This window comes from Manis pentadactyla, chromosome X (assembly GCF_030020395.1).
Source record: "Manis pentadactyla isolate mManPen7 chromosome X, mManPen7.hap1, whole genome shotgun sequence".
Lineage (NCBI taxonomy): Eukaryota > Metazoa > Chordata > Mammalia > Pholidota > Manidae > Manis > Manis pentadactyla.
Genome location: NC_080038.1, coordinates 128,625,612 through 128,651,591, shown reverse-complemented (window position 1 = coordinate 128,651,591; position 25,980 = coordinate 128,625,612). Strand labels below are relative to the sequence as shown.

Genomic DNA, 25,980 nt, shown 5'->3' with positions numbered 1-25,980 from the left:
GGACTTCTGACCCTTGCTTTCCACCCCACTTTTAAATTATAAAGACAATATTGTAATATTTGAGAAAGTTTGCAAAATAGTAAAAAATATTTCTTAGCACTCTATCCTGGCTGTGTTCATGTTTGCATGGTCTTTTATAATATTTGTTCGGAAAAGCACACTCACAGAGACTTTTTACGTAACTTATACATAATTTATAGTTCTTAAAATTAACACTAGATTTGAAACACTTTTTCCTGTTATCACAAATCTTCATGCTCATCGTTTTTTTGCGGTTGGGTTAAGATTCCTTTAAGTATTCATCATAATTATTCAGCCTGCTTTTGCTGGACATTCAGATGGCTTCTAATTTTTTACCATCATAAATAAAGTTCTCTGTTCATGCATAGAGCTGTCTCCTGGTCTTAGATCACTTTCTTAAAATACTGGAGTTGTTGAGTCAAAGGATATGACCATGTTAATGCATGTTTCCAAATTGCTTTCCAATGGGCATGTATCAGCTTTCACTGCCACCAGCAAGGTACAAAAGGACCAGCTTCACTGCACCCTTGCCAACTTCTGACTCACAGCCATGCACAGACACCCACAGATTCCCTTGACCTGAATGCAGAGTTTTTCCTCTCAGAGGAGTTTAGCAGCTAAGACACAAATAGAAGTTAGATGTACCATCTGCTTGTGATTGCTCTGTGGCCACAAAAAAAAAGCCACCCAAAATGCCACAATGTACCAAAGTAACAATGTTCCTGCCCCATGATCCATGGGTGGGAGGGTCCTGGCAGCACTGACTTCTATTTGTAGCCTAGGAAGAGCTTAATGAAACTAAAACCATGCAAGGACAGAGGTTTTTGTATGAAGACATTGTCATGATTTTGTCTTTTAATACAAAATTTAGGAGTGAAATGTTTGTGGTTCTTAGAAAATGTTCAGAAGGGCTTTTGACTAGTGGTGTTTTTCAGCACAAATGGTGTTAAAGTGTTTACAATGTGCTTGGGTGTGACTCCTCCAGTGCCGAATAAAGTACTGTGCACTCAGTGAGCACTTAATACATTGTTGTTATTGCTGCTGAGAACATGATAGTGGCAGTATTTGCAAATCAGATCCTTCTTTCTGTGAACTCACAACCTCCCTAAGTTCTATGAAGCCTGGCTAGATACATTATGATTATTTCAAAACCCATGTCTGAAGGGTTCAGAGCACAATGTAAACCACTTAGAACTGAACTGAGGGCATGGTATGCTTCTCCTGGGGACAATGGCAGTATTGTCCTCTGCATTATTTCCAAATTATCTCAAATCAGTTAGGTCCGGGGGCCTCAGCTCAACTGATTAGACCCCAGCACTGGTGAGGCCGAAATCTCAGTGTCCATCACTATGTCCCTAATCTTGAATGAAGAATACTGTGAATGGATCTCTTTGGTCAACAGACCTTAAGGAATACCTACTATGTGCTCAACCAGGTGCCAGGGAGTTTGAGGATTCACAAGAAGTCTAATCCTCTGTTTTCACAGCTTTGTTGGAGTGGATGCCCAAGCCTAGAAAGTGCTTAAATAAAGAGAAAAGGTAGCCTATGATGAAGAGCAAGGCTGCTCCTCGGTTTTGGGTGTTGTGCTTAGGCCCATGGTGGGCTAGGCTAGTGTGAGAAGGAGTCCAGAGAGGGGCGAGGGTTAGCATCTGCCGTTACAATGAGTAGGAAAGGCAAGCAAGAGAGTGGCAGGCATAAGAAAGATCAGAGTACTATGGATGGACCCCTCCCACCCTGGAAGAAGGGAAATCTCATTGGACATGGGCCTCTCTCTGATCCAACGGGCACTAAAAGTATTTATGGCAAGCCCTTTTAGCAAAGACTTGAGGTACTTGATATGAATACTATGGGACACCTTGTGGGATAGGCCTTGGGTTCGGTTGGACCTGAATTCAGCTGTGGATCTTACTAGATATGTAACCTTGGGCAAATCATTCAATGTCTCTGAGCTTCAGTTTTCTCATCCGTAGCATATAAAGATATCAAAACCTCCCTTACAAGCTTATTGTGAAGATTAGAAATTAAACAGATAAAATATATGTATATACACCCATTATATAAAACTTACATATAATTATAAATTTTAAATGTATGTTTTACATATGTACACAAATATATATAATTGCATGTGCATGACAGATAATAAGTGGCAGTTAAGATGGTAATATTCAGGATTTTCTCTATAGGCAGGACTTGAGATTGGAAGGGAATAAGTAGTATTCCAGTACTTTCTGCCAGTCTAATTCTGCTCTCCCATTTTTGTGTGGCTGCAGATCCCTTTAACGCATCTCTTCTCTCCCATATTATATTTCCTTCTGTTTCTTTCCTCTAACTTCTAGCCACAAAAGCTGAAACAACTTCAAAAGTGGGAAGTGTATGTTGTCAGACTCAGAAAGGTCACCATCACAATTCCTTTCTCGTACCTCTGCCATGAATGTGTGTGAACATTTTTTGTTCCGTTACGAATACCACTGAGCAACCAGTTAATTCTCACTGATAGACCAGTTTTACTTGTTCAAGTTGAGCTGCTAAAATTGGGTGGGCTCCAGACACCCACACTGATTTTTTTTCTCATCTGTGTTGCTTTACATGGCCAAAAGACATTATTATCAAACTTTTAGTCAAATTCATATTTTGGCCATGATTCCATCTGAAAGAGAGGCACTTTAGGGAAGTCATAAAGAAGAAGTTATATAATGCTGGTGATGTTGATGGTGATAATAATGATAATGTACTGTATTTGTATAGCATTTACCCATATTTCAAAGTGATTTCATTTGCCAAAAGTTTAACTGCTTGTACTGGAGAAAATATGCAACCTGGAATTGCGTAAGACGTAGTACTGTCATGGAACCATTCTTTTCAAGAACTCATTGTTACCCTTGCACAGTGTTTCACCCTCACTACCCCCTGGGAGGTAAGTGATAAATAGTGTTTATCCCTTTTTTATGGCTAGGGAAACTGAGGCAGAAAGCCATTAAAGGCTGTGTGGGCATGCTGCCAGAACATCCAGTGAGTTCAGTTGAAAATTCAATCAATCATCCAGATGTTTTCTATGCATTGCCAAACATCTGGATTCACTGAATGCCTGACCAAATTGTCTTAAAGTTGTAGTGATGGGGAAGTGGAATCGAGCTAACTTGCCCAAGCTCACATGTAACTGAGTGGTGAATCTAGGAGAGTAATGTCCTTTTCCTAAGTCCCTGGCTGGGCACTGCATCTATTAGACTATAGTAGAGTGCTCCAACATACACATCTATAAATACAGAGATCCCTCTCTCTATGCATGTGTACCCATGTGTGTCCATCCAGATGATCTTTAGCTAGGCCATTTATGAGCACATCCCAAAATAACTCCTCGCTCTCTTCCATGAAAATTCTCAGCTGCCTTCGTTCAGGTTATGGTTGCTGTTGATAGCACTGGAAATAATATACTCACTGAGGGAATAAAGCAACATTATTTCCATATTGACAGTCCCATGGTGTAACCTTGAGGGGATGGGTTCAGGGTCAGGCCTGGGCCCCTTTCCTGGGAAGGCCTGCAGGTGTGGATGTCCTTCCCTCCTCCTTCCAAGCCAGAGTTCATGTGTAACATTCCCATGATTGGAAATGAGAACCTTTTTTTTTCCTTTTCAGTTTCTAATTTGTGTGAGGATTTATTGTCTTGTGTTAGGAGAGGAACTGAACTGTTTTAAGTCCTTAATGTCGGTCCTGGAATTTGCTGGGCCATATTGCTTTAAAAAAAAGAGAGAGAAACAAGTTTCGTTTTTGTTAGTATTCTGCTCTAAGGCTCCTACATGGAGAGAAGACCCCACAGATACCAAGAAAGATCGCAATACATTCTTAGCGGTCTGATCCTGTGGGCCATTTGCCCTCTGACCCAGTTTTGCTGGTAACGTTTTCTCTCTCTTTAAGAGTAGCTGTGTACTTAGTGCTAATTTAGCAGCCCCTAAGCTGCTATAGAAGTTATTGTTCCCGAGGAAAATCCAGCCACTTATTGTTTTCCCCCAGTTTCAGTGCAGGTTCAAATGAAATTCCAGAAATTGTTTTCTTGTCCGTTGTAAGCGGTTGAAGCCAGAGCAGTCAATACCTGCTCATTTGGTGTCAGTGCTTTTCATTCAAAGTTGGATAAAGTCTCATCTGTTTGGGATGGTTGAAATGTCCTGCTGAATGGTGGGGGAGTGGACGAGATGGCCTCTTAAGATTCCTTCCAGCCGTGTGATTCTGTGATTTGTGGCTCAAGGTCAGGCTTTAACCCAGCACCCTCTTGTGAACAAGTCTTGTGACTTTATTCTCTGCTCTGCCACTCTTTTTAAAACACCCTGTTCCCAGGTCACCCTTTTCCACTTTGTAACCTCTCATCTTTTCAGAGATTGTTCCCTTCCCACCAGTCTTCCAGCCTGGGCAGATGGAACTTAAACTTGCCCTTCCCCCAGGCCAATTCTTCTGTTCTACTGACTTATTCTCATTAGGCTATGAAAACATTAAACTATAAAAACACTTTTGCATTTATCACCCCTAAGTTTCCCTCCTCCAGGGCCAGATAGGTGACCTGTCTTCAATTCATGTTAGCCACGTGACTCCATATGCATAATAATAATTCTGCCGTATATTTGCATAGTATGATCCAGTTTGTAAAGTTCTTTCATGTACATTAGAAAAATTGGTCTTCACAGTGGCTCTGAGAAGCAGGCATTACTGCCCACACTTAGCAGATAAGAAGCTGTGGGCACTAGCTCTAAGCAGTGGTAGTAGAACTAGGATGCCAGGCTACCCATTTCAGTCTCTGCTTTGAAGACTTGGCCATGCCTTGCCGTGGTTAGCAAGATCCATACATAAAAAGATGTGCAGAAACACCTGAATTTGTCTAACAATTTCCAAGTCCCTAAGCCAGTAATTTCTATGGTCTGAAGCTCCAAAATCAGCAAAGCAAGAATCAGCAAGTTATTTACCAAATCTCAACTCAGACAAGCTTTAGGAAAGTAACCGCCATTCTGTGCGCAAGGAAACTGAAGCACCTTGTGACATAGGTTTGAGATACAGTAGCAGGCAAACTTTCTGTGAGCTATCCTGAATCCACAAAATGATATTAAATGGTCAAAGAAAAATTTTAAATGTACAGCAGATGGTGGAATATCTCCACTTCCATCTCCCTCTGTAAACACCTGAAAAGTATTTTTAAGGTGCCTAGTGGATGACTCTGGTAGCATGAAAGGACTCTACCTTTTGAAATAGAAAGTTAACATTTTTAACAAGTTAATTAGTAAAGTCACTGCATGTCAGAGAAGTTCCCAGGACCTTCCTGAGCATGTGATTTTTCCAAAACAATCTTTAAATGAATCTCAGGCATGATAGAAAACACACCTAGGAACTTTTTTGATAGTCTTCTCACAGTAAAACCAGTGAGAGTCATAAAACTCTGGCCTAGTCCAATGGTTGCCAGAAAAGCCAACATTGATCTAAAATTTCTAAGTAAAAAGAGAGACTTTTTGAGAATCAAATTTAAATAAAAGGCCTTTCCAAATACAATTATGATCCAGTGTCTGTCACACTTCTTCACATACAACTAGCATGGCAGAACTCTAGACATTGCTATTTCCATACAGAGCCAGAATGTATGTGTGTGTGAAAGACAGAGTATCTACAATGGCATGTTAACAAGAGCCACTGAATGACTTCTGAGTTACAAAAGGACAATGTGGGTTGGCCTTTAAATACCAGACTTGGACTCTGTGGAGCTAAACATTATTTCATGAAGTAAAAGAGAATTAGCTGATGCCTTCCAAAACACATTTATCATTAAAAAATCTTCTGTCATTTTGCTTAATAGCCTGAAAAATAATTACAATGTCTAGTGGCTTTGGGGAGCATGTGTTTTTAATATCTTAATTACTATGTACAATTTAATAACACTGCACCAGGAAGAAGTCCTAAGTATTTCATTAAAGTTCTTGAAAATGAGCTATTTGCTATATTTAGAATATACAGGATTAAAGGTACTTGAATGGGGTCATGTATTTTAGTCTTTGCATGTTAAATTAAATTACTCAAAAATGGAAGATGAGTCAGGAGTGGTGACCCAAAATGTTGGTAATAGTGTTGTGGTAGTCTTGATTTAGCAATAAGGAAAATATATTCTCTTTTTTTATTGCAGTATTGTACTCATTCAAAAATTTGCATTTGAGTTAAATGTATTGGAGGTGTTAGCTCTAGAGAGACAAGTTCTGCATGTGAAAAGGGAATTCTATCAAACTATAAAGGCTATCAGGTTGATAAAGTTGTATGTTTCCAAACTATCTATGAAATCCATAGGGTCTCATATTCTGTTTACGTTTACCTACCAGCCAAATGAGACACAGCATTTCTTTAATAAATGGTTACAAACAGTTGCTCTCTACCCCCATAAACTTTGACCGTAAGTAATATATGGGTGTATGTATGTTCAAATACTGTTTGAGAAAATTCAGACATAACTTTTTACCTAGATATATTTCTATAACTTGTGTCTGGACTGTCAGCTCCTTAAGCCTGGGATCACACATATAATTATGTTTCCTGTAGCACCTAATGCATCATATACAGAGTAGACACTCATATAATATATACAATATTATAGCAATCAATTCACTCAAAGAATTCAACCTTTGCTGCCCTCAATTTATTTCTGAATTTATATTCAACTTAAGTCACTTTCACATTCACTGTCAATCATTTTCTGTGCTAAAGGGTAGGCTTACATAAGTGCAGGGTTAGCAGAGGCCTTCAGGTCATAATGTCCAACTCTCTGATTTTACAGATGAGGAAATTAAAGCCAAGAGAGGGAAATGACTTATCCAAAGTCATACCGCCAGTAAATGACAAAGCTGTCATTTACATGGACAGGAAAGTGAACAGATCAATATTCTATAGTGCTGCTGCTCTGCTCCTAAAGGCTCTTGCATGGTGCAAACACGCTTGCAAACAAGCAAGCACGCTTTCTTACACAGTTCTCCCAGTCACAGCAGAAGCCCATATTTCAGCAGTTCATCTTTGGAACAAAAAGCAGAAGAACATGAGGCATGGATTTGTGAACAATTCTCTCTTTTTCTGGATATTAACTAGTGTTTGGTCATAACAAGTACAGCTCAGTGCCTGTTGCTTCATTAAACCCACTGAGCAGTTGCTGCACGTGGGTTGGGTAGGGGCAGAGTCTCTGCAGGGATCACTGAACCAAAAGCAGAGTCAGCAGAACCTGTTGCTCCCAGCCTCCTACCCACGCACAGAGTCTGACTTGGCTCCTGTCCACCCTGGGGACCAGTCGTGCTCTCATTCTCATGCTCTCTATCCCAACTCCTCCGCATTCTTGGGCACCTATAATAATTTATCAAGTGCCTTCTCCCTCCTTCCAGAATGGCAAAATAAGCATCACAGTAGTGGACTTATGTGCCAGTGAGCTCAGTTGTTCAGGCAATGCATTCAAATTGTGTTGTATTCAGAGTGTATTCAGACTGTGCTGAGTCCCCCATTTCAGATTTCAACCAGAACACCTATGTTTTAAAAATCTGTTTTACGTGTAGGTCTTCCAAGCATAATCCATTTCAGTGAAGGGTTCCAACTGCTCTAACAATAAAAATCTCAGCATGCCCTTTAAGCTAACAGTAAAGGTTTAATCCCATATGAGCCCTTTCTCCATCTGAGAATTCATTCAGTGAATATACTAAATATGTACAGTACACAAGGCAGTCACGGAATGCCTCCCAGTCCCCATCAGCCATCTTCGAATATCATCTGTTGGTTAAAATGGGGACTGAATGGGAGAGTGTGAGTGGCTTGGAGACATTATTCCTACCGGAAGTGATGTTCCTGTTGTAAGGCCCATGTTCTTGTGCTAGTAAGCCAACGGGGTCTTCTTTGAGGCTGAAGACCAACCCTTCTAAGTTGTCCTTGCCCATGTCATTGGGATTCTGACAATATCCTATAGTACAGTTCATCTATACAGAGCAGACCCTTTTGCCCCTTGATGGCAGTCCCATGTTAATTGGCTCAACCAAATGTGTGGCGGTCTCAGTCCTACATGCCTGTGTTGTTTTGAGAACTAACCTTCTACTGATCTTATTCAATGAAGGACCTGGGATGTTCCCATATTCTGTGTGGCCTCACTGTTAGTACTTAACAAATGTAAAATAATAATAATGGGGTCAATTCTGTCTCCCTAACTACATGCTTTCCTTAGTTAGCCATTGCAGTGATTTTGCATAGCAACTGCGAAGTGGCATATTTCCAGCAGTGTTCTAATTAATGTCAAAGTGAAAATGACATTATTATTCATATGCATGGGATTTTATTTGCTAATTTCCTAATAGGGATAAAGTATGATCCTGTTTAATTAGTTGATCTAGATATTATGTTCTTCAGAGTCCATATTTTGCTAGGTCATCACTTTTCAGAGTAATATCTGTTCTGTATTATGGGCAAGCAGTTTACAAGACAGAAAACCTAAGTGAATCACCATTGTGGTATGTCATAAGTAATGAGGCCCAAGTTCAGATGGGTCATATCCCAGGGCACTGAAGAGTCTTCTGATTATTATCACGGTATTGCTGTTAGCAAAATTTGAGTCATCACAACAAATAGAAAAAGAGCCAAAAGACTGAAGACAGGCACAAATTTTTAACTTCACTTTTCTGAAGGGGTGGAAATTGAATTGTAGAAACTTCAAATCAGGGAACCTGGTACCACATCTTAGCAAACTACTAGACTAAATTCTCGGAGAACCTTGGATTTTAGAAGCCACCATCATGATTACGAGGAGCCACTGTGGGCTCACTCAGAAACAATCAAGCCGTTTCCACTTGTGCGTGCATGTGTCTGACCGTACCAGGTCAGAGGCCTGGCACAGACGTGGTGTATCTACATTTCAGCAAGGTGTTTGACAGAGATTCCTATGATCAGTTCTAAACAAGTGACAAGAAATGTTGGCTAAGTAGTCATATCGTCTGGTAAATGTATAGCTAATTAACCATCAAACCTGAAGAATATTTTCTCAACATATGAGTGTCAGCCTGGAGAGAGGCTTTTGGTTGTTTGCTTTGTACTTGACCCTGACTGCCTAAAGTTTTTAACCAGTGACTTAACTGAAAACAGAGAAGACATACTTCTAAAATTTAGTGATGGCCTGAAGCTAGGTGGGGTTAGCTAATACACAGGTAACACAATCAGGATCTAAAAATATCTCAGTAGGCTGGAATGGTAGAGAACACCAGCAAAGTGAAATGTTGCAGGGTTAGGTGTAAAGTACGGCATGTCAATTCGCAAACATGACTGCATCAGCACAGTGGGGCAACCCAGCTTAGTAGACATGTTTGTTTTCAGTTATGATGGAAACAGCAGTGAGGAGCATGAAACCTTCACATAGCAGCCCTTTTGATGTTGTGACCATTACTGGGGAAGGGTATACACGGATCTGTTGGAGTGGAGGAAGGAGAGGCAGGCAGTAAATGGTTAGAGAAATATCCATCTGTGAAAAGGTTCAAAAGAACTATTTGGGGATTTTAATGTTCACTGCTGCACATGAGTTTTTGTTAAAGCAATACTACCTGCTTTCGTTCTAAAGTCTTATTGGTATGTGATTTAGAGTTATAGTGAGAAACTTGAGAGCCACAGCATTATGAAATCTAGTTTGGGGGAAAGTACAAAGACTTTAGAGCTAGATAAAGATCTGTGTTAAGTCCCAGATATGTTGCTTTGTAGTTGCCTGGCTTTAAGCCAATTTATTTAACCTCCCTGTACTGGACTTTCCTAATCTATGAAATGGGCATACTACAATCTATCTTGCTAGGTTAGTGCAAGTGTCAGAGATAATATATGAAGTAACACACAATAAAATGTAGCTACTCTTTTTTTCTTCATATTATGATAGTATGAAGAGTTAGCACTGGGTAAAGTCAGGAGTGGCCTTTCTAGTGGTTTGATTCTCTGTGCCTCAGTTTATCATTTCTGGAATGGAGAGACTACAATTTTGCTAGTTTAGGGTGTTGTTTAAGTGATTTTAAAATTCTAAATATAATCATCTCAATCCTAAAGACCCTTGAAAACATATATCTAGCCAAACTTTGACAGATTTTTGAACTATTTAAAGTTGAGTTTGGCTGAAAGTAACTGAATGGAAAATGAAGACGATAAAATTTTTTAAATTATATATATATGTGTGTGTGTGTGTGTGTGTGTGTGTGTGTGTATGAAGGAGTATGTGTTTAAATCGAGTTCTTCATATTTTCCCAAGTTTGAACTCTACCCTAAAGTGGAAGAACTATAAATAGGCAGGCTGCCCTTAGAGTACAGCTTAGAGATTTTACCACATGATCCAGATGTCCCATTTTATCTTCAGCCCCACCAGGACCTTTCATGGAAGGGTAGTATCAAGCAAAGAGGCTTCAGAGCTATAAAGTTCAGGGCAAGTTAATCTGCGTTCCTTTTGCATTTTTCTCTCTGGTTGAAGACGGTGAGAGGTTCCTATATTTAAAACCCGGCTGACACAATACCCTCACTGGCAGATGTCCCACAGGAGGTATTTAGAATGATTTTGAGCAACATATAATATGTTTGTGAGCATGTGTGTATTTCACCTGCCGACAGAGCAGGAAGAATTCACAGGGCTTGGGGCTACTGAGCTTTCTTGAGACACCATCACTCTCAGCTGTTGTAGTGATGTCACAAATGCCAGGGACACTGCCTAGGCCCCAGTTCCCAAAGCTTGATTTTGCATTGCAGAGCCAAAGGCAGACAAGACCCATTCCATGGGCTCGACCAACAAAGAACTATGGAATTTGTTAGCCGCGGGCTGGGACCAGCGACCACTTGTTGTCTGGGAAAAGGAAAGCTGCTCCCTGCTGCCTGAGCCTTTGTCCCTGCCTGAGATGCCATGGAAAATGGGGAAGGAATCCAGACTCATTAATGAGCTAATACAAAAGCGTAAGCCAAGCCAGAGGCAGTTCATTATAGCTGCGTAGGGATTCTTGAAGGCAGTTGAGAGCTGAAGACTCTCCAGACCAGAGCCCACTGGTGCTGTTGCCTTTGTTCGGCAGACCCAAGTATAGGGTAAGGGTACCCTGGTGGGGAGCAATTTCCTTATCACTGATTTCTTTTTTAGGGAATGCCATTCCCTGAGCTATTGTGTGGCAAGCTGGTTGATCAATAATTGCAATCTGATAGCCCATGGTACAGGTTATCATTAGAGCTACAGGTGTCTTGACAAGACGCTGAGATGGAGCTCTGTTCTGAGCTTCTACTTGGTTAAACGGCCTTTGTTCTTGTCTGTTGTTCTTGGAGGTCCTTAAACCATGACTACTGTGATTCCGTTTCAAAATGAAACTTATCAAGCAAAAAAAAGTATAATAAAATATATATACATAGATATATGTATATATAACATGTATTGTATAATACATATTATAATATGTATAAGTACATATACATATAATTCATATATTTATACACTTATGTTTATATATTTATATACTATATAATTTATAATGTATCTAAATACATATAATGTGTATATTCATATATATCTGTAAAATCTCCTCAGCGTTTATTTAGCAGTTGTTTAGTGGATGCCCTTGCTATGTGTAGTGCTGAGTTTGGTGGGCTCTGTCGGTAATGACACAGAGAATGCACACGCACACACACACACATACTTATCACATATACATACATGATTACCATTTGAATGCATTTGTTCAATATGGAGCAGCTCTATGTGCCAAGCACAGGGCGGGGGTTGGGGCTGCGGACAGGGATACAGAGATAACTTAAGCACAAGTCTTGCTTCAAGGAGGGTGATGAAAACATACCTACATAACTATAATCCAAGGCATAGTGTAAGTGTCATAGGAGAGCCATAAAGCAAGTAGTACGCTAACCCAAAGAAGGGAAGGATTAACTCCTACCAAGGGAATTAGACAAGACTTCAAAAATAGGTAGCCTTTAAGCCAGGCTTTGAAAGATGAGGAGATTTTTGACAGATAGCGGTTGGAAGGCAGGCTCTGCCTGGCAGAGGAATGTGATGTGAGCAGTGGCACAAAGACATGAAAGTACATCAATAGCCTCATGTGGCTGAAGAACTGAGGCCACAGGCCAGAGTGGAAGAGAGGATGTCAGCAGTGAAAGATGAGACTGAAAAGGTAGAACAAAATTCGAGAGGGCCATGAATAGCATACTGAAGAATGCGAACTTTACTCTGTTAGCAGCGGAGAGCTGGGGAAGGGATTGGAGCATGAGAGTGACATGGTCAGGTCAGTACTGTATGACGTTAATTCTGCCAGGAGCATGAAGCGTGGTTTGGAGATCAGGAATTAGAGGCAAGGAGTCCAGTAAAGCTTGATAGAGTTTACAGGACAAAGAAATGAAGTTTGTTATTAAAATTAGATAACCTTCCTTTCCGCTGCCTGATGGAACAGTGTAGGGGATGAGAACTGCTGTGTCCCTAAACTTGGGCTGATCATCTTTTGCCTGTTAGCCACAACATAGGAGGCGCTGTAGTGTCTGGTGGGTTTTGGTCTCAGGAGAGAAGGGACCTTTTCTGGGTCCCACAGCAGAAAATTCTAGCACCTCCAGAGATTTGTCCCTCATTGAACCTTAAGAAAGTCTCACAATGAGGTATTTAGATTCCCTGATGAATGTGTTAACTATTACTTTTTAATCAATTTGTTACACACTTTTTCTGGTGAGGATTCCAATTAAAAGAGGCCCCTTGGCTGTTGAATGTTGAGTGCCATCCGTTCACCAAAGTCTCACAAAGTACCAAAAGTGTGAGAAAAATTGAGGGAGATTATAGTGTTTTATTTCAGCTGCCACTGTGGGTACTTAGATGTGTTGGAAAGACTACTGTGTTTCGTGACAGCCTCACAAAGAGGAGTAGGGGTACCCGAGGGAAGCAGTGACTGTTCGCCTTCTCCAACCTTCTTAAAGCACATTTTCCCATTTGATGTCAACTACTGTGTTTTTCTAATTATGGCAGCTACTTAGAGTTTGTACTGTTTCCCTAGACTGGTCTCCAAGAACTTCATACACTTTATATATAGGACCCCACTTATTTATTTTATTCAAGCATGTGCTGACAGTGAGCTGACCAAGACTGGCTGGCTGACATTCAACACTGCTTTTTCTCTCCACCTTAGCACTCCTGTGCCCTTGCTGATCAGAGCTAATACTACTAAGAAGACAGATAAGGGGTCTCCTGTAGGCAGTGTAGGAGTTTGTTGATAGCACTTCCACAAGGGCAGGGGTTTGTCCACCCCACTCACCACTGTACCTTCTGCTTCTAGAACACTGCCTGACACATAGCAGGTGACCAGTAACTATTGCCTGAATAAGTGAAGGATTGTGCCAATTTTTGACATGGCTGTTTTCTTCCAGTTTAGGGAAAATGTCTATAATAACTCTTATCCCATGTCTGTTACCTCTTTATTTTGGAAGCAGCTAACTTATTTTCTACCTACACTGATGTTTTCCCATTCAGAGGTGGAAGGGAATTCTGACCCAGAAGGGATACCCAGCATCTCACCAGTACTTGATTCAGATGATGAGATTTGGGACTTTTGAGCTAATGAGATTTAATGAGATTTAGAACTTAGAGTTGATGGGGGTAGCGGGTTGAGACTTTGAGGGATGTTGGGATAGGGTAGACGTGTTTTGCACATGGGACAGATGTGAATTGGGGAGAAAATGTACATGCGTATACAGAGAGAGCAAAAGAGTAGGGGGGGTTCTTTCCGTCATTAAAAAAATTATAAAATGTTGCACTGGGGTTTTGCCTTCAAATTCAGTAGAGAATATTCTAAGTATACTAAAAGTCATCTAGAGTGGTTCTTCCTTCACTTTAAAAAAATATGTATTTAATTTATTTTTTTCTAGTTTTATTAAGGTCTAATTGACATGTAACCCATTATGAAAACTCAAGGTGTATATACAGTGTGTTGATTTGATATGCTTACATATTGCAATATGATGCCACCATAGCATTAGCTAATACCTCTGTCAGGTGACATAGTTACCATTTCTTTTTTATGGTGAGAACACTTAAGATCTTCTCTTTTCCTTCATTTTCTTGAGGAACTTGGTGGAACAGTAGCAAGTCTTCCCTGTGAGTCCTCATTATTTCATTAGGAAGGTCCTCACCGTAATAGAACCAGGAAAGTCCATGTCCTCTCTTCCTGTTCTGTCTCCCTTTCCTGACCTTCACTTGGCAGCCACTCCATGGCTCTCATCCAGTGGAATTGTTGTTGACAGATACCCCGGGCTATGGCCTACTCCCTCCTACTATGCCTATTCTGTCACTGTAAAATATGTATTGAGCAAAGATGGAAAACCTACTTCATCTGTCAAAGCTCAGCTTGTTGAGGCTTGAAGAGCTGAGATGAAACAGTAATTCATGTGCCTATTTTATTTCTAGATTGCAGTCTTCTTGGGTCCCAAAGTCACATGGTGATTCATGCCTCAGTTATAGGTGGCTAGATATTGAGGAACTCTAATTTGCAGGTTATGAACGTGAATAAAGTGATTGAAATCTTTAGCACCACTTACACTATTTACACGAATTTCCCATTCTCCAGGAAAGAGTTTCTCTGAGAGAGGGCAGATGGCTCTGTGATCTTATCTGCTTTCAGCATATTCCCTGGACCTACTATGTGCCACTCCAAGTTATTACTTCTCTGCTGACACCACTGGTCCTGAACTCTCTTCCCCATAGCCGATCAGTCTCCAAGTGCTTTCAGGTCATTCTTTGTAACATTCTTTGTCTGAGATCCTTTTCCATCCCTGTGTCATCACCCTAGTCCAGGCCTGCCTAACTTCCCCATCAATCCCTTGTTGGGCACATGGGACTAGAAAAATCAATGAGACACTTGCAACCCTTGGCTTCTAGGGACCCACACCTTGTTTTTAACTCTTTGTCTTCTTATAGCACTCCAACATGACTTATGTTTTTCTCCAACAATATATATATTATCTCCAACATGACATATTTTGCTTTGTATTGTTCTTGTGTTGATCTGTTTATGTAACTTCTGTCTCTTGATGCCTTCCTTTTATAAGTCCCATATTTCCTTGACTCCCACTTATGCCATGCCACCTTCTCTGAGGGAGCGGTACCTCTTTCCCTACAACTCCTCACTCCTTTTCTTCCTAGCCACCCACTCTCATCTTCCACATAATTTAAGAATTTCTCTTATAAGGTGATATTTTTTTTCTATGCCCTGAGTGATTCTGCCTACAATGGAAAAAAAAAAAAGACTTGGAGAAAGACAGGGATCAAGACTAAGTAACACTTATTGAGCCCTTGCTGAGTGCCAGTACTCTACTGGGTGTTTTGAAACACCGAGTAAAGAGTGCCATGCTTGCTATATGCACCTTTCTAGGTTGAAAAGCTCTGCAAAATCCATAACTGCTTTTTGCTTGTGATGATGAACAGCAGCACTCTTTCCAAAGCAAAAGCACCAGAAGTTTGGAAAGGAATTTGCAAGTTGTGTTGTAATGCAACTAATCTCTTTCTTCCTGAGAAAGCTGGTTCCTTGCCAGAGTGTTCAATTCAGGCCTGTGCGAACTGGGTGTGTATTTATAGAGGGCCAAATGAGGAAGAGAGCATAATAAACTTTCCTCCCCAGTACGGCAGACAATGGCAAACAATCACCAGGTGAATGCCATGTAGCGTAAAACTTGGGAGCCAAATGCCATCTGTATCTGGCAGCCAGACATCTGCTAGGTTGAAGGGCCTTGCTGCCCCTCTAGGCAGCTGATTGAGGTCTGGGGACTCAGAAGTGGCATTCTAGGTGATGACCAGCCCCCAGAGGTTTTTGGGAACCCTCTCACTGTGGGGGTCATCTTGGAGATTGGACCCACTAAAATTGCCTCTGAATTCTCCCAAGGATGTAAAGAAAAAATAAGAATCTCTGCATTTGAGTGTGTTGACATTTATGAAGCCCTTTTATTTACATGACCACATTTATTTCTCACAAGCTATCATCAATATTCTCTTTTATAGATGAAGAAACTGATACTCAGATTGTTAGTGACTATAAGGTGGAACTAACTCGAAATCTCACAATCTTTCTTCTACTCCGGGGAGGGAAGGACCACTAAGGCAGTGTCCTTATCTAGGAGACCACTTGAAGGAGCCTAGAACTAGCAACTCCCCCTCTTGCAGTTTCTCCCAAGGAAAGAGTATGACAGTCCACAAAGATGTATTATAAGGATATTTCCATGGCCATGTTTGTCATAGCAAAAAATTAAAAGCAGTCGAAATGTCCGTCAGTAGGAGGTTTATTATGTGAACTATGCCATTTGCATGCAATGGAATAATCTGCAGCCATTAAAATAAAAAAATATAAATATTTTCAAAATACTGTCTGTGCACAGAAAGATATCAATGATATATCATTAAGCAAAACACAGATTATGAGACAGTATTAAAGCCCGATCCAATTTTTACAAAAATTAACACATGTATGTATATACATAGGTTGGGGGGGGAAACCCTGTAAGAACAGATATCAAAACGTAAGCAATATTATGGTAATTTTCATTTGCTTTTTTTTAACCTCTCTGTACTCTGCCCAAATATCTTTTAGAGATTATTTTCTAATCAGAAAGAGCAATAAATCTACTTAAATAAAAATTTTGAGACAGATGTAGGATTGAAATCCCCATGGGCCAAACCAAGGCTCTCCCCCTCGCCCATCCCCATCTGAGCTGTCTCCCTCTCTATTGGCCGTTTCAGAAGTAACCCCGGCCCTGAGAGGAAGGCAGCAGGAGAACCGTGTAGCCTGGTGCCTGGCGGCCTCCTGACCAAGCATACTGACCCAGTGTTGCAGCCTCATAGCCCAGCAGTCCCTGCCTTAATTCTGAAGGCATCACCAAGGACCTTTGCAAAATGGTCCCCTGATGACCCGCATCTCCTAGGACTGCTTGCTGACCCGCACACTGGGAAACGTGGGACAGTTAGGGGTACCCTCAAGCTTCTGAGCTGCCCAGAATAACCTAATTTAGTCCATCCTGTACAAATTGGCCCAAACATTTGGGAATCTAGTTTTTTGCCTCTCCTACTCCTTAGGGAAATGAATTCCTTAAGCCTAGTATTTATTATTCAAAGTAGGGCCTCCCTTCATCTAACCTAAAGTCATCTCTTTCAAGTTCAAGGGGTTAGCCACCTAAAGCCAGTGTTCTGGGATGTGAGTTTGGAGTTACCATGCCCATCGCACTGTAGGCACTTCTCTTATTTTCCCCATTAGCCTTCGTCTTTTCAGACTCAGGAAGCCAGCGATTTTAGTTTGTCACCGTTCGGCTTTGACTTCTTCTGCACCCTTCATTATTTTATTCCCCCTTCTCTGGATATTTTCGTGTTCCATTTTGTCTTCTTTAATATACCACCAGCAGAATGTAATCTCAAATATTCTGGGAATAATATCTAAGAGCCCATATACAGTAGCTCCAAAATCAGTACTGCAGCCTGAAAGCAACTTCTGTGTTCATGGGTTGCTAGGTGCAGACATTCAGGAGTTCAGCTTTCAGCAGGAGAAGAGTAGCAATTAAAGAGCTGTGAATCCTGTTATGTTTTGTCTTCACTTAAAAGATGTGCTGTGGTCTCCACTTTACATTGTCTACTACACCAGATCCAACTAAACCCCAAACTAAGTTTGATTTGGGGGAGGGGCTCCTCAAATCAATGAAATAAATGCTGCTTCCAAACATAACATTCAGGCTTTATGAAATCAGGCAGGCCTCATCTCTCAAAGACCAAAGATAAGGCCATCTGACAGCTTTGCAACGTCAGAGGCCTGCAGCCATTCCTTTGCACACGTGTAAAATCTTCAGACTTTTTTGAGAAAATAACCTTTATTTCAAAAACTAGCTTTGAAGTTTGAAAATCAAAGCAGACCAGCTGTTTCTCAGCACAGAAAGGACTTTTCCTAAATGGCTAGAAAGCTAATAAGGATTTCAAAGGGCAGCGATAACTTACTCTAATGCCCACAAGACAGGGAGCAGCAGGGCTGGGCCGCGCTGTTTACTGCAGCTGACCCAGTAACTGGGGAGCTGCCAAAGCTCCCTCTGAGGTTTCTCCTGGTGTCTGTTTTTCCCTTTCACCATCACCTGGCCTCCTCCTTTCTATTCCTTACCTTTCTATTTTCTTGCCACAATCTACCTTCTCCTCTCCCACATCTTTTTTTTAACCACCTCATTCCCCAAACTTGCTGTAGCGTGGACCAGCGGTCTTTTTAATTATTTATTGTATTTACTGAGTGGAGTTTTTCTCTCCCTGATCTTTTGTTGTTGTTGTTAAGGAGGTGAGGTGAATATTTTATATTTCTCCCACAAAACCGAACAAAAACTAAACTAAATCAAATGGCTTCTTACTTGTCCGTGGCCCCAATTGATAGCCACCCACCCCCTGGGGCTCAGGGGTCCCCCCCATAGAAAAAAGGTCCCCACCCTTGCACGAAAGGGTCTTGCCAATTTAATTCTCTTTCAGAAAAGGAGATGAATAACAGTATGGACAATTAGTTACTGTGGGTGGGAGAAGGAATTTGACTGGAGGCAATTTTCTTTGGAAAGAGATAGGAAGGCACAAGAGGTTGCAATCATTTTACTTGTGAAAAAGAGAGGGGATGAAATAACTTGGTGGAAAGTTCAGCTGAGAACGGGAACATCTGGGGCTTATTCATGGTTTTTCAGAAGTTTTTGAAGCTTTTTTATTCGCTGGGTTGACCTCAGACTGAGGAGGAGATTTTTCAACTGTTAAATCGTTTTTTCTTTGCATTCCTCAAGTCATATTGTGTTCAGCTTGTTCATATCTGCACGGGGGGCCCTGGGCAGAGTCGGCTGGAGTGGCATGCTTTCAGAACACACTTCCCCATAGCTGTTACTTCCCTTTCTTCTTGAGGATTTGCATGTGTCCCTTTCATCCATGCGTACAGCACATTCCTCCACAAATAATTGCATTTGACATCACAGTTGTCAGAGAAAATTCAGGGAAGGAGGGGGCAAAACCCCCATTTCTCCCACACCAAGACAGTTGGAGGGAGGAAGCAGGTTAGACAGGGAAATACATAAACATACCTGGAATGTAGCAGCAGGTAATTCCGCTTGTGTTAGTCATGGTAATAACTTGCATGTTGGAATATCAATGGTGTAGATTCCAAGATGTCTAGAATTCTGAAACGGGGATAAAAACACCCACTACAAATCAACACCTAGTATCCCATTGACTTATCAGGCCCAACGCTGGAAACATTGGCATACATGTTTAGTTAGTATCAATAGATACGAACACTGTGACCAGAAATAACTTTCTATGTTAGAAATCAATGAGTACTGCCTAAACAGAAGCCCTCATTCTTAATGGTCTGCAAAATATTCTGTGGCTAAAACTCTTGGAGGTGAGTCAGTGATTTGGGATTTTTTTTTTTCTGTTAACTGCCAGGCCTACAAAGGTTACGTGCAAGCAAAATAATTTAAACAGATTTCCAAAAATTTGACATTTAAAAATTCAGGAGTTATTCTGACATGAATGTTCTGTGTTCTATATTGGGTTTATGGTCTCTGCCAGGCTCCTTAACAGCTAAAAGACACATAGACAATTCAATACATCAACACATAGTACTTGAACTCCTATCCTAAATGTTTATTCTTTATTCAGCCACTGAGTGCCAGGCACTTGGCTAGACCCTTGGAATGTGGAGAGGCACAAAGATGAATCAGACACAGTCCCACCGTCAAAAGGCCTTTGGCCTTATGGAAGAGACAGACATAGACACAAATAATTACAATACAAGGCAGAATGTGATTGGGATTTTGAAGACAGATCCAAACAAAGTGTTGTGGCTGCACAGATGAAACAATTAGATTCAGCTGCAGGAACTGGGGAAGAATGTGTGGAGGAAATGACATGTGAGCTGATTCCAGAAGGATAAATAGAATCTCCACAGAAGGGCTCACTCGGCTAAGAGAAGAGCGTGGGCAAAGGATGGCAGTGTGAAACTGTGGCTATTTGGAGAATGGTGAAAAGAGAAGGGATGTGGGTAGTCAAGTGGAAGTATACCATGGGCAGTTACACATTTGAGTTAGGAAACTGAGGGAAAAGTCTAGACTACAGGATTTTGTGAAAAATCTGAACAGTATCATTGGAGCCCAGTCCCTTGAGGGCAGTATTGGAATCCAGTCTCTGCCCTTCTGCCCTTTTGGGGATCCACAGTTAAATTCAGACGCATGGCATTCACATACTACTACATTGGAGAGCAGAACGGCCTACATACTGTGCGGTACAGTGTGCATGGCACCAGCTGAGGAGAGAATGCTGCAAAGCACAAAGTAGATGATTGGTGATGCATCATCTCTGAGGCCAACGCGGAGCCTTGGCATGCCCACCCCCTCCCCCTCCCCACCACCACTCCACTCCCCATCCAAATGTCACACCCTTCTAAACAAGCACTGCCCCCAGTAGACTTCATTCATCAGCACTAGCGGCTGGCAAGGGACGGTACAGAAGAGAAAAGACTGGCAGGTGAAGGAACAAGCCATTCATTTTTAGGTTGGAGAATGAGAAAATTAACTGATCATAAATTCCAGGTGATTGGTTTTCCCCCTGTCTTATCATGAATAAAGGACCTGTTCACATTTTGAAAGTAACACCTCGTAGTACAGAATGGAATAAGCAGGCAAGCCAGATTCTTTCTTTGTTTTTGTAAGGGTGTGAGAATAAGTTTGACCGACCCACATACAGACTCCCTAGGGGACAAAAGCCCTTCTCATCCCGTATGAACACATAGGTGTTTGACACTTCCTGCTGCATTGGAAATAGATTCAAATAAAATATTTAGTAATGACTCATTTCGAGTGTCAGGTGCTTACACATCCTTATTATTTTGTGTAAGGATTTCATAACTTTGAAAGATAATCCTTGTGTGAATTAATGTTGTCCCCAGTAGAGTTCTTTTCTGAACACCATTATTCAAGCCTCCGTGGACAGCCCCCTGGCAAGAGTGTGGTTTACCAAGAGTGAACTTCCTTGCTCTCCGTTTGGATCTGGTTGGCTAAGGCATCTGCTGCCTTTTAAAGCATCCTTCTTCCCAGTTCATTTCCATTGCCCTACGCTACAAGGACCTGAGCACCTGTCTTGTATTAGAAAGGAAATAAGAGTCCAAGTGAGAACAAAATAAGGAAAATTGGCTCATTCCAAGTTTGCGTGGGACTGGAGTATAATTGCTCTTCCCACTGTGTTAAGGGTGTGGGGGAAGCAGCCCCATGGGGAAGGAGTGTGTTCAGTTGTGGCTTCTGTCCGTATCCACTCCAGCTATCATCCCTTTAAATCACCCAAAATAATTCAGAGTTCTTATTTAGAAACGAATGCGCAGAGAGCCTCCTTTCTGAATAGTGAGGGGGAGATCTGCTAGTGAGACCATGCAAGCCAGGCCCCCACCCTCAAAACTGGTTCGGGGCTCCAGAAAATTCCACTTTGAATATGATGGGATGCCAAGCTTGCAGTAACTTTCAGGCGTGAAAGATCCCATGGCATTTCTTAAAGGAGTGTTTGCCCTGACCTCCTTGGCCAAAGTTCACATCTGGTAATTGCATCTGTTGACATTGGCTTCCCTTGTCCTTTCAGCAGCATACAATATTGCCTCCCTCGCATCCTGCCTTAGACTGTTGTATAGTGTTGTTATGTGCTATTAAATAGCAATTGCTTTTCACCCAACAGGGAAGGCATGTGGAAACCCTTTGGGAGAAGTAGTGTTCTAGAAATGTTGGATCGACAGTGTTTTTTCTTTTGTGAGCCAGGAAGTGTAAGTGCAAGAAACAGATTCAGACACTGTTCAGAATAATCATTAATGTGTATAGCACAATAAGCAATGACCATATGCAAAGCCAGAAATGCCAAGGGTCAGCAAGACCCCCTTAGAGATAAGGGAATGAAAACACTTTTTAAAAAAATTTTGGGGTGGTACCCTATAAATTCAGAATAACATATAAGGCATTTTGGAGTTTTCTGGAAAGTAAATAGCTTCTATTTTTAATGGTCTCTGCAGTTTACAAAGTGCTTTTTATATACATGGACATATTTAATTCCCATAACCCTGTGAGGTAGGTGTGACTGTTACCCTAATTTTATAGTATAGGAAACCAGGGATTAATGAGGTTCAGGGATCTGCCTAAGGTCTCATTTCTAGCAAGTGGAGGAAGCAGGGGCCATAGATAGGAATCCAGGTCTGACTCCAAATTCTTGACTCTGTAGCATGCCATAGCTCAATGAGTGTGTTGGTTCTGCTTTATGAATGGAGCATGGGTCTAGCATACCTTCCTACGTACACTTTAAACACTGAGTTACTGGAATTCTTGGGGATTCTGGAAAGCCCAGGCTTTTTTGACACCTGAAGGTTAGGACCCAAATTCTAAAATGCTAAGGGTTGTAAAAACCCTTATCATATGATTGCATTGCTCTGCAGATGGAGATACGTTCAGTTTGTCATTTCAGTGTTAAAGACTTTTTTGTCTACTTCTGTCTCTGGCTCTGTCCCAGAGACCTCAAGGCCTCAAAGAATAACTCAAATAAGTACTGTCTGGCTGGTCTGTTTTCATTTTGTGGTTACTCCTGTTTTGTTGGACAAATAATGGTATTCTGCATCCACAAAAGAGCATGGGTATAGGTTGAAAATGACTAGTTCTACAAAGTAGTTTGCTCATCTGATGGGATCTGCCTGTTCCAGTGTAAATTCCTTGCTATGAAATACAGGCTATGGGAGCCATGAGTATGGAATTAGGTAAAAGGTAGAGAAAAGAGCTCATGCATACTATAGAAGAAAAAAGTATAAACTGAGCAAGGAAACACATTTCCTAAGACACAATACAGCAACTGTTGAGAAAAGGTAGAAACATGAGGATGGAAAAGAGAATTCAGAAAAGTAGTAATTGAGTTTTAACAAGTGTCAAGTGGAACTTTGTGTAGTCAGTGCGTCTCCTGGCTGATGGCATGATTACAGTGGCTGAAAGCTAGGACCAACGGAGGAGGCTGGTAAGATATTGCTGGCTTTTTTTTTTTTAAGTATAGTTGATACACAATATTATATTGGTTTCAAATGTACAGCGTAGTGATTCAACAGTTATCTATACGATTAAGTGCTCACCCCAGGTAGCATAGTTACTAGATGTCAACATAGAAAGATGTTACAGAACTACTGCCTATATTGTCAATGCTCTACTTTCGTCCCTGTAACAAATTTATATGTGATTGAGATTTTGTGCCTCTTTATCCCTTTCCCTATTTCATAGTTTCTAATTGGATTTTGACTCTAAGAGCAGGCATTTTCACCCAAGCTTGGAGTTCCTCCCTTGTCACATTGACGAGTTAATTTCTCCCTTCTTGCAAAGACATTTTTAACCACCTTATTGAGATATGATTTACATCCCATAAAATCCACCTGTTATAAATGTACATAAGGTCCAAAGAGTTTCAGTAAATTTACACAGTCAGGCAACCATCAATCACGCCAACACAATCTGGAACTTCTCCATCACCCCAACAAGCTTCCCTAGGCCTGTTTGTAGTCGCTTCCCATCCCCAGCCTTAGTCCCAGGCAACTGCTAAATTACTTTCTGTCCCTATACAGTGGCCTTTTCTGAATATTTCATATAAATGGAATTATACAAAATGTGATCTTTTGCCTCTGCCTTCTTTCACTTAACATAATGTTTTTAAGGTTTTTATGTTATAGCATGCATCACTACTTTGTTCCTTTTTATTTTTGAGTAGTAAGTAGTTCAGTATCTGGATATACCACCTTTTGTTTATCCATTCACCAGTTGATGGACGTTTGTACTGTTCCCAGATTTGGACTACTGTGAATAATGCTGCTGTGAACATTCACATACATGTCTTCATATGTTTCAGTTACTTTTGGGCAGATACCTAGGAGTATAATGGCTGGGTCATATGATAAAGATACGTTTGAGTTTTTGAGAAACTGCTAAACAGTTTTCCAAAGCAGTTGTATGATTTTTCATTCTATAAGCAATGTATGAGAGTTCTAATTTATCCATATCCTATTGAACACTCGGTAGTATCATTCTTTGAATATAAACTTTCTAGTGGGTATGTAGTGGTACCTCATTGTGATTTTGATTTGCATTTCTTTGCATTTCCCTAGTGGGTCATGACAGTAAGCATCTTGCTACGTGTTTCTTGGCCACTTGTATATCCTCTCTGATCAAGTATCTACTCAAATCATTTTGCTTGAATATTTTATAGTTTAAATAAGGGGAGAAAAGTGGAAAGAATGTGAGTATTAGGAGAATTTTGCACTCCCCCCCTTCTGCATATTAGTTAGCCTTTGTTTTTATAATTGTTGGGGGGGGTGTTTATTTGTTTTGTTTTGAATAAGTAAAGGATCGAATTCCCTGGGATAGTAATTCACTGGGCTCAGCAGAATTTCTGAGGACATTGATAATCTGAAGTATAGGAAAACCAGAGTCTCTCTGCTCCAGAGCAGAGGTCAAGTTACTTTGAACTGCTTTGGGTAAGACGTTACAGTGTGCTCTCACAGGTGTCATCTCATTGATACGTCACAGTTGCTCTATGAGGTACTAGTTCTATGATCTGCTTTTCACAGGTGAGACTCTGATTTGGAGAAAGGACGTGAATAAGTGTGATCAAAGGTAAATCGATAGAGTTGAGTTTTGACCCCAGGTCTGCCTCCCAATCCTCTACTCTTCCCATGATAGCAGACAGCCACACTTGAAGGGCCACTCTGGTTCCCCGTATCAGAACTCCGGCAAAGCCCAGACCAGCACCTCCAGGATTCCACGTGTGGGAATGTCTGCTCAACAGACTTTTCAGGAAGTGTTTCCTCCATTACCTGATTGAATGGTTTTGCCCATTTTCTCTTGGCCCAGATGTCTGGGTCTCTGTATTATGAACAACCTGATTGTAATCTGGAAACAATGAGGACTCAGAACATCTGTTGAGCAAAGGAAATCTAATAGATGAGATGGCATATTCTGATTAGAGATTATTTTTGGAATGAATCAGTTTACATAAAACCAACCAAACAATGTTTAATTGACAAAATGCTAAATTGTAGGATCAAATATTATAAAAACATATTGCATGGAGAAATGAGAATACTAATGTCCTCATTACTGGAGAAATTATTTTTTTTAATTTATTATATTCAGTGACTTAAGGTTTTAAGAAAGTTTTTCTGTAGGGATGGTAGGTAACAGTTCTGTCATTCAAGGGCACTTTTTTTAACATTTTGCCTGTTTGGACCATAGATTACTGGAAATGCACCAGAATTTTGGTATTTTAATATCCATATAAAGACACCCAACGGCCTCATATACTCAATACAGCACGCGCACACACACACACACACACACACACACACACACACACATCCTCTGTTAGATGATATGCCTTGGTTGGTATAAAAAATATTGTTATTATTACTGGGGCATGCAAGAGAAATATAAAACACAGTCCCTTCACCTAAAGAGCTTACAAGTTATGAAGCAGTCAATATTCACACATAGGGAACTATTAAAAAGTAATATAAAGCAGAACCTAAGAAACTACTCAGTTGAGCACAGAACAGTAAGAGTTGTGAGAAGGAAATGACCATGGGAAGCTGAGTACTGTGGCCAAAGCAACTAGCACAGTACTGGCACTCTACCTACCTACCTATTGATCTGCTTATCACCAACTATAGTAAACTTTAAAATCATGTAATGCAGGTTCATTGTAGAAATTTAGAAATTACAGATCAGCATAAGTAAATCAATCAACTCCTAATCCTACCACCCAGAGATAACCTCTGTTTGGACACATACTTACTGTATATTGTGGTGCTTTTAAAGTAGTAAATGTTAACTCTTCTTAAAATAAACAAAAACTTCTCTGTCCTGAAAAGCAGTCAGTATCACTCATTTCCCCTGGCA

General features: G+C 40.8%; 1 protein-coding gene across 1 annotated transcript in view; it reads left to right on the top strand.

The window, feature by feature from the left end:
- GPC3 (glypican 3) overlaps positions 1-25,980 on the top strand; it is a 411,502-nt gene that overhangs the window by 315,661 nt on the left and 69,861 nt on the right. The gene's annotated exons all lie outside the window — the stretch shown is intronic.